Source organism: Ailuropoda melanoleuca, chromosome 15 (assembly GCF_002007445.2).
Source record: "Ailuropoda melanoleuca isolate Jingjing chromosome 15, ASM200744v2, whole genome shotgun sequence".
NCBI lineage: Eukaryota > Metazoa > Chordata > Mammalia > Carnivora > Ursidae > Ailuropoda > Ailuropoda melanoleuca.
The window spans coordinates 43,547,215-43,560,835 of record NC_048232.1 but is presented as its reverse complement, the minus strand read 5'-3'; the positions used below and the strand labels follow the sequence as shown (position 1 = coordinate 43,560,835).

At 39.8% G+C, this 13,621-nt stretch overlaps 1 protein-coding gene across 2 annotated transcripts in view; it reads left to right on the top strand.

Annotated features, from left to right (window-relative positions):
- The window catches only part of MDM1 (Mdm1 nuclear protein), a 185,650-nt gene that overhangs the window by 50,765 nt on the left and 121,264 nt on the right, over window positions 1-13,621 (top strand). The window lies entirely within an intron of this gene.

The following is a 13,621-nucleotide window of genomic DNA, read 5'->3' as shown; positions in this document are numbered from 1 at the left end:
CATTCTGCTGTGCTGGAGACATAAATGCTGAGGGAGGAAAGTGCTAGAAGCCATGACTGTCAGGAATTAAAGACATTGTGTCTATGGTTTGAGCACCTCACTCCTCTACTGTACACGTTAACTCTTTGAACCTCTGATCTTGTCAATCTGCTTTCCCAGTCCCTTTTTATGATTGACACCTGACTGATTTCTGGGGTGTAGAGGCAGCATTGCATAGGAGAAAGATCAAAGGTTTAGAGTCAGATACATTAGGTTTAAATCCTGGGTCAGCCCACTACTAACTATAAAATGTAGGCAAGTCTCCTGACTTCTCTTGAGTCTCAGTTTATCATCTACAACATAGGTTTAACGACTCTTCTCATGATTGTCGTGAGGACTAAATGGGATAATATGTGTGAAAGTGCTTAGTAGGTACTGAAATCATAGTAAAAAGGACAAACAAACTGACATACTGTGATGTATAGACTATGTTTGGGCAACCTCATGTCAAAGGTGGTCTGAAAAGTCTGCTGGTTTGATAAATATTAGGCATAAGGTAAAGAAAGCACTTTATTTTTTTTAATTTTATTTAAATTCGATTAATTAACATACAGCGTATTATTAGTTTCAGAAGTAGAGCTCAGTGATTCACCAGTTGCATATAACACCCAGTGCTCACTAGAGAAGGCACTTTAAATTAGGAGTCACAGAATACAGGGCCTAATCTGGCCTCCACCCTTAACTGCTCTTGGGCTTTGGTTTCCACTGAGCTCAAGTGTGCAAGCTGTGTCCAACAATTCCTAGAATTCCTTATACTTCTGAAATTCCATGAATAGATGAAGCCTGCAATATATGAATCTGAGGTGTGTTATATTCTAGAGCAACTATTGTACCATGTATTGTATTCTATTCTACAGAAGACACCATCCCACATGTTTGAATTCTGCCTCAGGAAGAGTGGTCCCTATGTCTCATTCAACATGACCTTGTTCATCTTTTCCCCACTCCCCAGCCATAGCTGTTTGTACCAGGAGGGAAAATCTATTTCATGGTGGGCCTGTTAGATTGTCTTGCTGGACGTTTGGGATTAGAATATAGAAAATCGAGTTAATAGACAGTGATGCTGGTACCATGTAGGTACTTGGAGGCTGAGGGTACCACTTTGTGGGAGCCATCATAGATCATGTGAAAGCAAAGTGAAAGAAGGAAATCTGGGTTAGGTTTGATAGAGAGAGAGGGGGATGGGGAGAGGGAAGGAAAGACGGAGAAAGTAACTTCTTTGGTCATTCTCTGTTCCAATCACCTGAAGGCCTTGTTGTTCTTTTGATATTTGAGTTCTGTGAGATTTACCTGTATTCTTTTTTACTTAAAGCAGATTTAAATGGATTTTCTGTTCTTTATGTCCAACCATGCCCTAAGACATACGGTAACACAGACTGAAAAGTGGTAACTAGACTGGGAATTCTCCAATGGCAGGGATTTTTGTCTCGTTTCCTTTTGAAATAAACTTTTGCCTCAGCTCTCTGCACAAACTAGGTACTCAAAGAATTTATACTGAAATGACATAGAAGTCATACTTCTATTTATGAACAGTGTCATTGATGGTATTTATATAAAAAAGGGTTAGTTATAATAGATAATTATGTTTCAGGAAGCATTTCCCCCATCCTCCCAACTGGGCAAGAAATATTACTGAACACTGTCTTCACAGTGTCTCCCAGACCCATTCAGGATCTAGCTTACTATAGGCTTTATTTTAAAATGTCTGTTGAAGGGCGCCTGGGTGGCTCAGTGGATTAAGCATCTGCCTTCGCCTTAGGTCACGATCTCGGGGTCCTACAATCAAGCCCCACGTGGGGCTTCCCTGCTCAGCCGGGAGTCTGCTTCTTCCTCTCCCTTTGCTCCCCTCCTTCCTCATGAGAGTTGTGAGTATGTGCACTGACAATTACATGATTTACATGGAGAAATGTGAGACAGAATGTCCAAGTATGAAGGCAACAGAGGGCTATGGCTAAGAGTGCTGACTCCGAAGTTGGACTTTCCAGATTCAAATCTCACCTCCATGCGCTGCTCCCACATTTAACTGGCTTGGTGACGTTGGGCAATTTACTTAACATTTCAGTGCCTTGGTTTCCTTATCTGTAAAATTGGTGGTAATAATAGTATCCATCTCATGGAGGTGTTGTGAGAATTAAAGGAGATGCAGTTTGTAAAGTTCTCAGTAAGCACTTCATCAATGTCAGCTGTTACTATCTGTTGTTGCAATAGATATCTGGTGGTGTGATCCAATTAAAAGAACTACCCTATTAATATTGACCAGCCAAATCAAATAGCAAATCTCTTAGCCATTTGGGAAGCCAGTTACCATTTGAGTTGCTACTGAATTTGTGGACCACTGGTAGGGATTGGTTTATGGTAGGAAAGAACATTGAAGATGCAGAACCCAGTGGAAGGTCTTGAGTGTGGGTGGAGGAGTTTGGACTTGGCTGGATAGCTGCTAGGACACAGCTATTTGTCCTGAGCAGGGAAGTGATGTGATGAAAGTGAGAGAAGGAGAGACAGGAATAGGAGGCCCAGCGAGGACTGGTGAGAGGCTGTTGCAGTAATTCAGGTGTTAGGTGACAAAGGCCAAGGATGGCGCTGGGCTCTATGGGAAGGAAATGTGTGGGAAATTGAGAAACTCTTCAAAGGAGTGGTGTCTACTTCTCATCTGCTCTGTTGCTGCCACCCTGGTCTGGGCCACCATCATCTCTTGTGTGGATTATTGCAAACTCCTCCTAATCTCTCTCTGCTTCTGGCTGGCCTCCTGTGGTCTTATCTCAACACAATAACCCCTCAGCACACACTGATCATCAGCTCCCACCTCACTCAGGGGACAGGCTGAACCCTTCACTGGGTTCTACAAAGGTTGCACTGTTGGGCTCCTGCTATCTCTGGCTTCATCCGTTCTCTCTACTCCACATGCCCACCTGTTCTCTCTGCTCCACAAAGCTGTTGCCCTTGTTGTTCCTCAAATACATCAGGCCTATTCCTGCCTCAGAGAACCTGCCTGTGCCTGTTCTTCCCCTAAATATCTGCAGAGCTAATTCTTTCACCTCCTTTAGGTCTCAGTCCAAATGTCATCTTCTTAGTGACATCTTCCTTGGCCACCTTTCTGAAAATAGCAACCCTTCTCCACCTTGGCACTCCGCATCCCCCTTATCTTGCTTGGCTTTTCCTTCCCTTATCGCCACTTGACATGATTTCTTTATTTCATTGTCTAATCCCTCCACTGGGATGTTAGTTCTTTTGAGGGCAGATATTTTTGACTGTCTTGTTCAGGACCTAGAACAGTGCCTGGTGTGTAGTAGGTGCTCAATAAATCTGTGTTGAATGAGTTTATGAATAAAAATCAATCATATCTGTTGTGCTAGGCACAGTGTTGGGTGCCCCATCAGAAGGTGCTTCATTTACTTTTTTCAATGACCCTGTCAGTACATATTGTTCTCATTGTCTTACAAATGACGATATGGAGGCACAGAGATAGGAGGTAACCAAGGGCACAGAGTTGGTAAGTGACACAGTCAGGAGTTGTGTCCATTCCTCTGACCTTGGCTCTTACCATTGTTCTGTGCATTGTTAAGATGAGATGAGGGAGGGGAGGTCAGTAGGTCCAAGGCTTCTAGTTCTGAACAACGGAAGAGCAGCAAAACTGCCAACAGAAATGGGAATGAGAATGTGTGTAGTGAGGACTGAGGATATGCTGGATCAAGTAAATGTTCAGAGGGAAATCCTTAATCTTAAGTAGGGCAACTAAAAATATATTGACTAAATCATGTATTATCTGAGACCCTTCTAAGGGTGAAAATAAGCACTATTAATAATTAAGATGGAATGACAAACATAAATTGGGACTGTCCCAGCAAAAGAGGACCAGTGGTTAGTTACCCTGGATTTAGGGGATTGGAGAGTCAGTGAGAGGTCATGGCTAAGATTTGGGTGTCTCCCTTCAAAAGGGACAAGGAGATGCCATGAGGATGTGGGTTCTTACCATCAGGTCAAGGGAAGAAGAGGATGTCAAAGCCAACTTCAAGACCTTCCCTCAGACAATAGTTGGAGGAGAAAGAGGAGTCTGTGAAAGACAGAGAAGAACCAGAAGGGAAGATAGGCACAGAGGTCAGGAAGAGCTGTGGACAAAAAGGAGGGGAAGTGGGTGGAGGCCACATTTTGCAGGGCAACTTAAAAGTAGGTCAGGTGGAATATGGCAACAAAAATGAGATTAGAGAATCACTTGCTTTTCGATTTTGTAACAATATCTTCATCTGTCTCAACAAAGTGCTAAAAGGCATTTAATCAAAGTAGATTAAAATTAATTTTGATTCGAGGACTTTTTTCTGCTACTGCCCTCATCATATTTTGAGATGCTATGGGGTGCTTTCAAAGACTGGATAAGGAATGAGGGTTTGGTGCCCCAGCCTGAAGTTTTCTGGTGCATCTGCATGGCCTGAGTCACTAAAAGATCCTATATTTAGAGCGTCATTGACACAGATAAAACCTGGGCCCAGTTGGAAGATACAAAAGCCAAAGGGGATACTTTTGTGATTTCTTTGGGGTCAGGAAGATTAAAACTTGAGTTTCTAGGCTCACATAGGTAATATTGTCTTAAATCTGTTATTCTTGGCAAAGTAGAAATTTTGATAAACTCATTATCAGTTTAAGCAGATGTTTTCCTACCCCATTTTGTTACATCAGTGAAGGAAGGGTGTGTGTGTGTGTGTGTGTGTGCGCGCACACACACACATGAGCAGGGGTTGAGGGTTGTAGAGGCCAGCAAAACAAACGAACCCCTAGTTTAAAATATATTGACATGACAGCAGCATTGGCAAAAATGCTGGTGAAGAATATCTAACAATAAAGTTGTTTAGTAATTGATGGTCTGTCACGTCATAGTTAAGGAGTAAGAGTTAGGTCACTAATTGCAATATTTTTGTCTCTTCAGACTTGTTGGTCCACTTGGCTCTGGCCAGAAGGGGTCTTTTCCAGGTAGGGAGTCTGTGTGAATGGCATATGGTTTGGAGTTCTCAGTTTATTAGACAGTAAAGGCACATGACCAGGGCCCTGGGAACAGAATGTAGCCTTTGCACTCTCCGTAAGCCAGCATTAGTAGTTGTGTTGGGTGGCAGCATTAGACAGAGGATACACAGCAGGCCTTCCTCATCATCACTTTTATCACAGCGAAAGTGTTACTGGGCTGAAATCACCATGGCACACAACTCCTGGAAACCAAAAGGAATAACATCTCACAGGAATTCAAAAGGAAGAAAGTCATTAACATGGAGCCAAAGCCTGCTGGCATGCCTCACAGAAATCAAATAGATATGGAGGGCTCCCCTGAGAGGGGAAATGCATGACTCCATGCTCCACCCGCACAAGATGCTGATATCAGTACCTCAGCACTGGTTTCCACAGAAGCAGTCTGTCTGTGGCAGGTTTTCATGCCAAATCGGATGCATGTGTGTAGACAAGGCAAACCTTGAGTAGAATGAAGGAGCAGGAGTTGTTTTGGCACGCCGCTCCTCTCTGCCCTTCTCAACCCCTCCCTAACCACAAAGTTCCCTTACAGAGCTTCGTGGAAGATTTTACATGCAAAACGACAATTTATTAAAGACATATGGTACGACATCAACCGTGTTCAATATTCCTCTCCTTTTCTCTTTAATCACCTTCTTCCCTCCTCCTCTCCTTGTTTCCATCCGTTCTATTTTAGTGACTTTTCTTTCTCCTTCTCTTTTGCCATTCTTCTGTCCCCTTCTTGAGACATGAAACTGGGACAGAGAAGGAGAGAGAAAGAAGATGGGGAGGAGGGTCATCTGTCCTCTGTAGATTGTAAATCTGAAACGTTTGTTGATCTAAGGGTTTCTTAGTATTGTTGGTGTTTGTTTTCATCTCATAGCGTTGTTGGAAGGATTAAATGAGGAGTATTTGGCCCAGTGCCTGGCATGCAGTAAGGTCTCAATGAACACTATTTGTTATTAGTATTTAAAAGTTTGCCCTTGAAATAAGTATCTTTAGACTTAAGGCATCCCATTGGGTGGGGATTTCTTCGCTTCTCTCAAGATGTTCCTTTTCTGAAATTCTTTCGGGGTAATTAAATGTATATTGGATGCTCTCTCTCTCTCTCACACACACACACACCCACACCACACACACCCACATCTGCACACACCCACACTCTCACACACCCTTTTGAAGAAAGGGTACAATGCAGAGAAGGCTAATGTTTCATCTTGGTCTAGTAAAAGGCTTTCAAAAGTTTTTGACTGCCACAGCTTTTACCCACACATACATCTATATAAAACAAAAAACAAATTTTTAGTAAACAATACTTGTCTTCATTACTTGCACTACTGTGTTCTGCTCTGCTCCATCCTCTTTCATTTAAAAAAATATGGATTGTCACTTCCTAAATTAATTTCATGATCCACAATGGGTGCCACATGCAGTTAGAGAAATCGAGGTCTAGTAGACACCTCGGACTTTGCTGGATCTCACCAGCTCTGTCCTTGTCCTGGGTCTCCACCTCCACCTTGACTCTCCAAATTTATCATATTCTCAGTTCTTCCAGTTCCCCCTTTCTTTTTTCTTTCCTTCTCTTCCCATAGCTCCCTTTTTTCCCCTCTCCCTCCATCATCTTTCCGACCTCCTAGCAAGAAATGGTCATAATTAATTGCTGCTTATTGAATAATAGTGATGATGATGATGACAACCATGACAGTAATAATGACAATGCTAGCAATAGTCAGAAAGATCAACACTCGTTTCACACCTCTTTGTGCCAAACACCCATCTAAGTGCTTTACAAATTTTAACTCATTTACTGCTCATAACCACCTTATATGGCAGACTACCCTATAATTACTCTGAAGAAAGCATTACCTGCTCCTTTTCTCCAACATCTACTCAGAATCAGACTTGCATACTATAGAATCTGGGCTAAACATTTAATTAAATAGAAATGATGACAATATTATGGAACAATCTATTTGTTTTCTTAAGTCCTGATCTGGAAACAATAGTGAAAGAGGATGAGCACAAACCTAGAATCAGTAAACCTGAGGCTTGGCATGTTGTTATGCTTGGGCTGAAATTATTCTTGATATATTGCAAATTTGAGACGGAAACCATTATAAAAATTTAGTCACAAGTAAGCGTCTACCCAGAGAAAATTCCTGTGGCGTTTGTCATTTTAATGCTCTGTTCAGTAATTAATTTTTAAAAATTTAACAAGTAACAATTCTTCTCTGTTTACAAAAGTCCTATTGTGTTCTCAGTTAAAATTTTGGAACATGCAGCCAAATGTAAAAATGAAAATGAAAATGAAAATGACCCTAATCCCATCACCCAAAGACAGCAGCTATTCACATTTTGGTGATGTGACCTTCAGACATGTTCTGTTTGTCATGCACATTGTTTTAAAATGTTTTTCATATAAAAACCCTAGATTTCAAGCATCTCTTGAAAAACTATCAAGATCTGATGACACTGGGCTGAAGTTCTAGGAAGTTAAGTTGTGAAACAGAAATTGTCCTAGAATATTTTTCAAACTGAGAGTAATGATCTATGACCCAATGGATCATGATGAGCGAGCTTATTTTAAAAATTAAATTAGAAGAGAATGGACTTGCCAGAGTATATCACATAGAGGAAGGGCAAGTGATTGTTCTGTGCAACATGTGTTTCAGGTATATACCAATATGTGCTGAGTCACTTTGTAAAATTTACTTCTCACTATGGGTTATGGTCAAAAAATTTGAAAGCCAGTGGCCTAGAAAAATTCCAGATATGGAGTGTAGATGCCAGCTCTTCATTCAAAGATTTATGTGAGTAGACCAAGTTAATTTGAAGAAGCCAAAGCAGAACATAAAAAACACTGTTGATGGGAGTATAAATGTAAACATTTATGGAAACATTCTGTCAATATATCCCAATATTCTTTTTTTTTTTAAAGAGTTTAAGTAATCTCTATATCCAATGTGGGGTTTGAACCTATAACCCCAAGATCAAGAGCCACACACTCCACTGACTGAGCCAGCCAGGCGCCCTATCCCAATATTCTTAAAAAGAATAAATTCTCCCATTTCCACAAATCTATTTTGAAGTGATAACTCAAAATACACAGTTCAATGCGCTGCGTTTTCATCACAACATTATTTATAAAAGTAGAAAATCGGAAACAGCTAAATGTTCAACTTTAGGGAAATGACTAAACTATTGTATACCCTGCATCAGCTCTCTTAAATTGAGCTAGCAGGAATGCAGCTCTCCTAAATTGAGCTAGCAGGAATGAGAATCATTTCAAAAGAAAAACCAAACAAAACCAAAAAATGGAAATTATGACTGCACCCCTGCTCAGTGGTTACTATGGGTTCACTTTCCCATCCACTGGCTTCCTCACTTCTTGATTATCTGCTTCCTGACCTCCTTGCAGATTTATGACAGAGTGTCTTGGCCTCCAATTACCACCTAACTTGTGGATTTGGGAATTCTAGTTTTTGGACTCTCTGCTCATTGTAGACTTTTGCTTCTTAAAGTAACCAATTCTAGAATCTCTTTATTGGTAGCCTGTCCTCACTGCCTCCTGTCTCCTCTCTTCTCCATAAGGGACATGTCTTCTCACAGGACCTGCCTCTCACTGAGCACTTATCCATTAGAAAAGGTCAGGAAAATGTGATATATCAATATACTAGGGCATTGTTCAGCCACTAAAATTTATTTTCCTGAATAATTTTAATGACACTGGGCCCACATTCTTGCAGGGCAACCGCCGAAGGAGCTAAGCAGCAGCTGCCCCTCCTAGTGGGGAGGGATATCTATTTCATCCATCCCTGCTCCACACTCCCATTTTCCTCACCTTGGTCAGTTTCATTCATTTGTTATTCTTGTGCCCTGGAGGGCATTTGGGTTTTCTTTTGTCTAAAAACAATTCTTACCCAACATTTCAGGGCCAAAGCTGTACTTCTTGTAGGTGGTAACAAAGGGTGAAGGTTGGACAAGGGTGGCCTCTTGCTGGAGAAGGTGGGAGAGCACGTTCTGGCTTTTGCTTTTTGTCTCCTGGTATGTCTGAAATTCAAATAAGTTCTACATCTACAGGATAAATTTCCTTTCATACCTCCCACATCTATTCTGCATCTTATTTTTATACCTTTGGCCATATTCTTATGAACTGATAACACTGACTTTATTATGTTAAGAAAGTACGTCTTTCCTCTTTGCTTTCACACATTGCTTAACAGCAAAGAATGCCTGGAAGGGCCAAATCACTTCTTCCCTTACACCCTTGGGTTCCCTTTGGGCCTAGGTCTTTGCATTTGACCCAAATACAATGACACTGTGAACATTTTCTCAAGTCATTAAAATTAAAACTGATACGTGAATTCAGTAAAGTTACAGGATACAAAATCAACATACATAAATATGTTGCATTTCTATACATCAATGAAGTAGCAGAAAGAGAAATCGAGGAATCAATCCCATTTACAATTGCACCAAAAACCATAGGACACCTAGGAATCAACCTAGCCACAGAAGTAAAAGATCTGCATGCTGAAAACTACAAAATACTGATGAAAGAAATTGAAGATGACACAAAGAAATGGAAAAATATTCCATGCTCATGGATTGGAAGAAAAAATATTGTTAAAATGTCTATATTACCCAAAGCAATCTACACATTTAATGCAATCCCTATGAAAATACCAATAGCATTTTGCACAGAGTTACAGCAACCAATCCTAATTTTGTATGGACCCACAAAAGATCCTGACTAGCCGAAGCTACCTTGAAACAGAAAAACCAGTACCTATTTCAACCAAAACTATACTATGGGACATTTCAATAAACATTTGTTCATCCACAACATGCCAGGTGGTATGCAGGGGTTTTCATCTGTGTTATCTAATTGACCCGTATAATAATACCATAAGATAGAAAGTTGTTATTTAGTTTTTTTTCTAATTTTAAAGCTGTGGTGAAATATACACAATATACAATTTACTGTTGTAACCATTTTTTAAGGGAACAATTTAGTGGTATTAAGTATATTCATATTTTTCAACAATTGCCACCATCTATCTTCAAAACTGTAAATTGTTTCATCTTACAAAACTGAAACTATACCCTTTAAACAATAACTCCTCATTACCCTGTCCCCCAGCTCCTGGCAACCACCATTCTACTTTCTGTCTTTATGATATTGACTACTCTAAGTACCTCATATAAGTGGAGTCATATGGTATTTGTCTTCTTGTGACTGGCTTACTTAGCATAATGTTCTCAAGGTTCATCCATGTTGTAATATGTGTCAGAATTTCTCTTCTTTTTGAGGCTAAATAATATTCCATTGCATGTATGTACCATATTTTGCTTATCCATTAATCCATCAATAGATAACTTGGGTTGCTTCTTTGTTTTAGTTATTATAAATAATGCTGTTATAAACATGTGTATACATATACCTCTTAGAGATCTGTTTTCATTTCTTTTCAGTATATACTCAGAAATTGAATGGTTGGATCATATGGTAATTTTATTTTGAAATTTTTGAGGAATTGCTATACTGTTTTCCATGGTGGTGGAACCATTTTACATTCCCACCGACAGTGCCCAAGAGTCCCAGTTTTCTTTTCTTTCTTTTCTTTTCTTTCCTTTTTTCTTTCTTTCTTTCTTTCTTTCTTTCTTTCTTTCTTTCTTTCCTTCTTCTTTCTGATTTTATTTATTTATTTGACAGAGAGTGAGAGCACAAGCAGGGAGAACAGTAGAGGGAGAGGGAGAAGCAGGCTGAGCCCAATGCAGGGCTCGATCCCAGACCCTGGGATCATGACCTGAGCCGAAGACAGACACTTAAACATCTGAGCCACCTAGGTGACTGGAGTTCTAGTTTTCAATGTCCTTACGAACACTCGTTATTTTCTGTTTTTGTAATAGTAGCCATCCTAAGGGATATGAGGTGGTAGTTGTTATTTAATTTTAGGTGCAAATACTGAGGGTATGTAAATTGCCCAAGGTCATATAGCTTGTAGCAGAGTTGGGATTTGAATCCATGTCCATGGTATTTCAATGTCTCTCTGTCCCTTTTCCTTTTCCTTAACTATACTACTTTTGTTAGAAAACCAAAGGTTGGGGCACCTGGGTGGCTCAGTCATTAAGCATCTGCCTTCGGCTCAGGGCACGATCCTGGATCCCTGGGATCGAGCCCCGCATCAGGCTCCTCCGCTGGGAGCCTGCTTCTTCCTCTCCCACTCCCCCTGCTTGTGTTCCCTCTCTCGCTGGCTGTCTTTCTCTCAGTCAAATAAATAAATAAAATCTTTAAAAAAAAAAAAAGAAAACCAAAGGTATTCAAGAGAACTGAATTGTCCTTTAAAAAACCTATGAGCTATTAGGAAGATTTAGGAGCCAAAAAAATTATTCTCAGTCAATATCATAGAAAGCGTGTACCTGAACTATAAGAGATTTCCAAAAGATTTATGTTGTTATAGTGCTTTATGACCACAGAGATTAATCAATTCAACTTTCTCATCTTATAGATAAGAAAATGGAGGCTAGCTTTCTGTGTTGTCAAGTATTACTGAAATTATTATTTGCCAATAGTGAGGTTTAGATTAAAATCAACTTAGTTTAGTCATGAGACAGGTGGGACTGTGTAAATTTAGATAGCTCAATTAAAATCGTAGAGCTGAAAGGGACCTCCAAGTCTCTTATAATAATGTATCCATCCACCTCTATCATAGTGAGTTTAAACAATATCAGCAGGATGTCTTTTACTTTATAGCCTACTAAGAAGGCAATTCAATCACTTTGTGAAGCACTATAACATCTTTTATACCTCTCAGTCTAGTAACATTTTTACATGTAAAATGTAGAGCACTTTATATGTCTGTTTAAAAACCAACATGTTCTATTTAAAGGTGTTTAAAATTGTTATTTGAAAATTTGAAGGAGTCTTAAAAGTAAACTGAAGTATTACTAGGCAACTGAAAGGGTTGTAATACGTAACCTCAACTATATTTTCACAATTAGAAATAACATCAGCCCTAGGTTTCAAAAGTAAATCACTAGGGTAGAAGATGCTTATGTGAAGGGAATATTTTTTCCAACCTGGGAAAAGAACAGTTATAGGAGGTCTGCACAATATAGTGAAAACTTATTAGACTAATTATAGGAGTTTCTACATCTCAATTCAATGTAGTAAATGTTTACTTAAGGCCTCTTATTTATGAGCTACTGAGCAGAGAGCTTTGAGAATACAGAGACAACCAGGTTTAACTCCTGACTTCAAGGAGTTTGCAAACTAGATAGGGAGATAACAGAGGTACAAAAATACCTCAAAAAGATATCAAGTAAAAAGTGCTGTCAGGTCCCCAGAAATGCACTGTAGGTAGGGCAAGCCTTCACCTGGCTGGGGGAATCAGGGAAAGCTAGTGAGCTGTTTTGAAAGATGAATATGATTTTGACAGGCAGGGATAGGGGAAAGGTTATGCACCCAGGAAGTATGGTGCGAACAGAGGCCTAAAGAAGAGTGATTTCCCTATATATACTTTCTGTTTCAAGTCCTACCCGTACATTAGGAACTGCACTCTCCTCTTTGGAATCCCCCACCCCTTCATCTCTTATATGAAAGACTTATATGAAAATATTTAAAATGGTTGTGTTAAAAGGGTGAGATTATTGGTAAATTTATTCTCTTTCTTATTTTTTTAAAGATTTATTTATTTTAGAGAGAGAGAGAAAGAGAGAGAGAGAGCATGTGCACAAGTAGGGGGAGGGGCAGAGGGATAAAATCTTCAAGTGGGACATGTGCTGAGCATGGAGCCCAAGGCAGAGCTCAGTCTCACAACCCATGAGATCATGACCTAAGCCAAAACCAAGAGTCAGATGCTCAACCGACTGAACCACCCAGGCAACCCTCTCCTTCTTTTTTAAGTTTTGTTTTTCTTTGGAAATGTGATAATATAACAGAAAAATTATTTTTTAAAAAAGATATTGTACATACCTCCCAAAGCCAGTTCAAATCTTTGCCCCACATAACTATTTCTGACTAGTTAATAAATGTTAATATGAACTCCCAATTAAAGATATGTATGAATGTGTATGTATCATATAGGGGTTCTGCCCACTGTAAAAACTTAGAAGCAATAATACCTCAGTAGCAATGAGCACATCTAGTACACAGATGTTGCACACGAATCATTTTCCACTAAATCAAGCCAAGGCTCTTTGGAGAAGATCTGGGGCAGAGGAACATAACTTAGCCTAGGTGAACCTAGGACATCCCATAGTTTCAGAAAGAAAGGACATCCTTCAAGATTCCTATTGAAGAGTCAGCTTGAAGGAGTACCCACTGGCTAAACAGAGCCAATGTGGCCATTAAAAAGAAAAAGTGAAGGGAGAAGAGAAGGAAAGAAAGGGAGAGAAAGAAAGAAAGAAGGAGGAAAAGGAAGGGGAGGACAATGAAGAGGAGGGCAAGGAGGAAAAAGATAAGGAGAGGAAAAAGAAAAAAGGAGTAGCAGCTGCCTTACTCTTTTGGTGGTGAATCTTACTTTGACAGTTGGTATATAAAGGAAAGGAACTAAACATTTACCTCATCTCTTCAGGAAGGACTATGGTC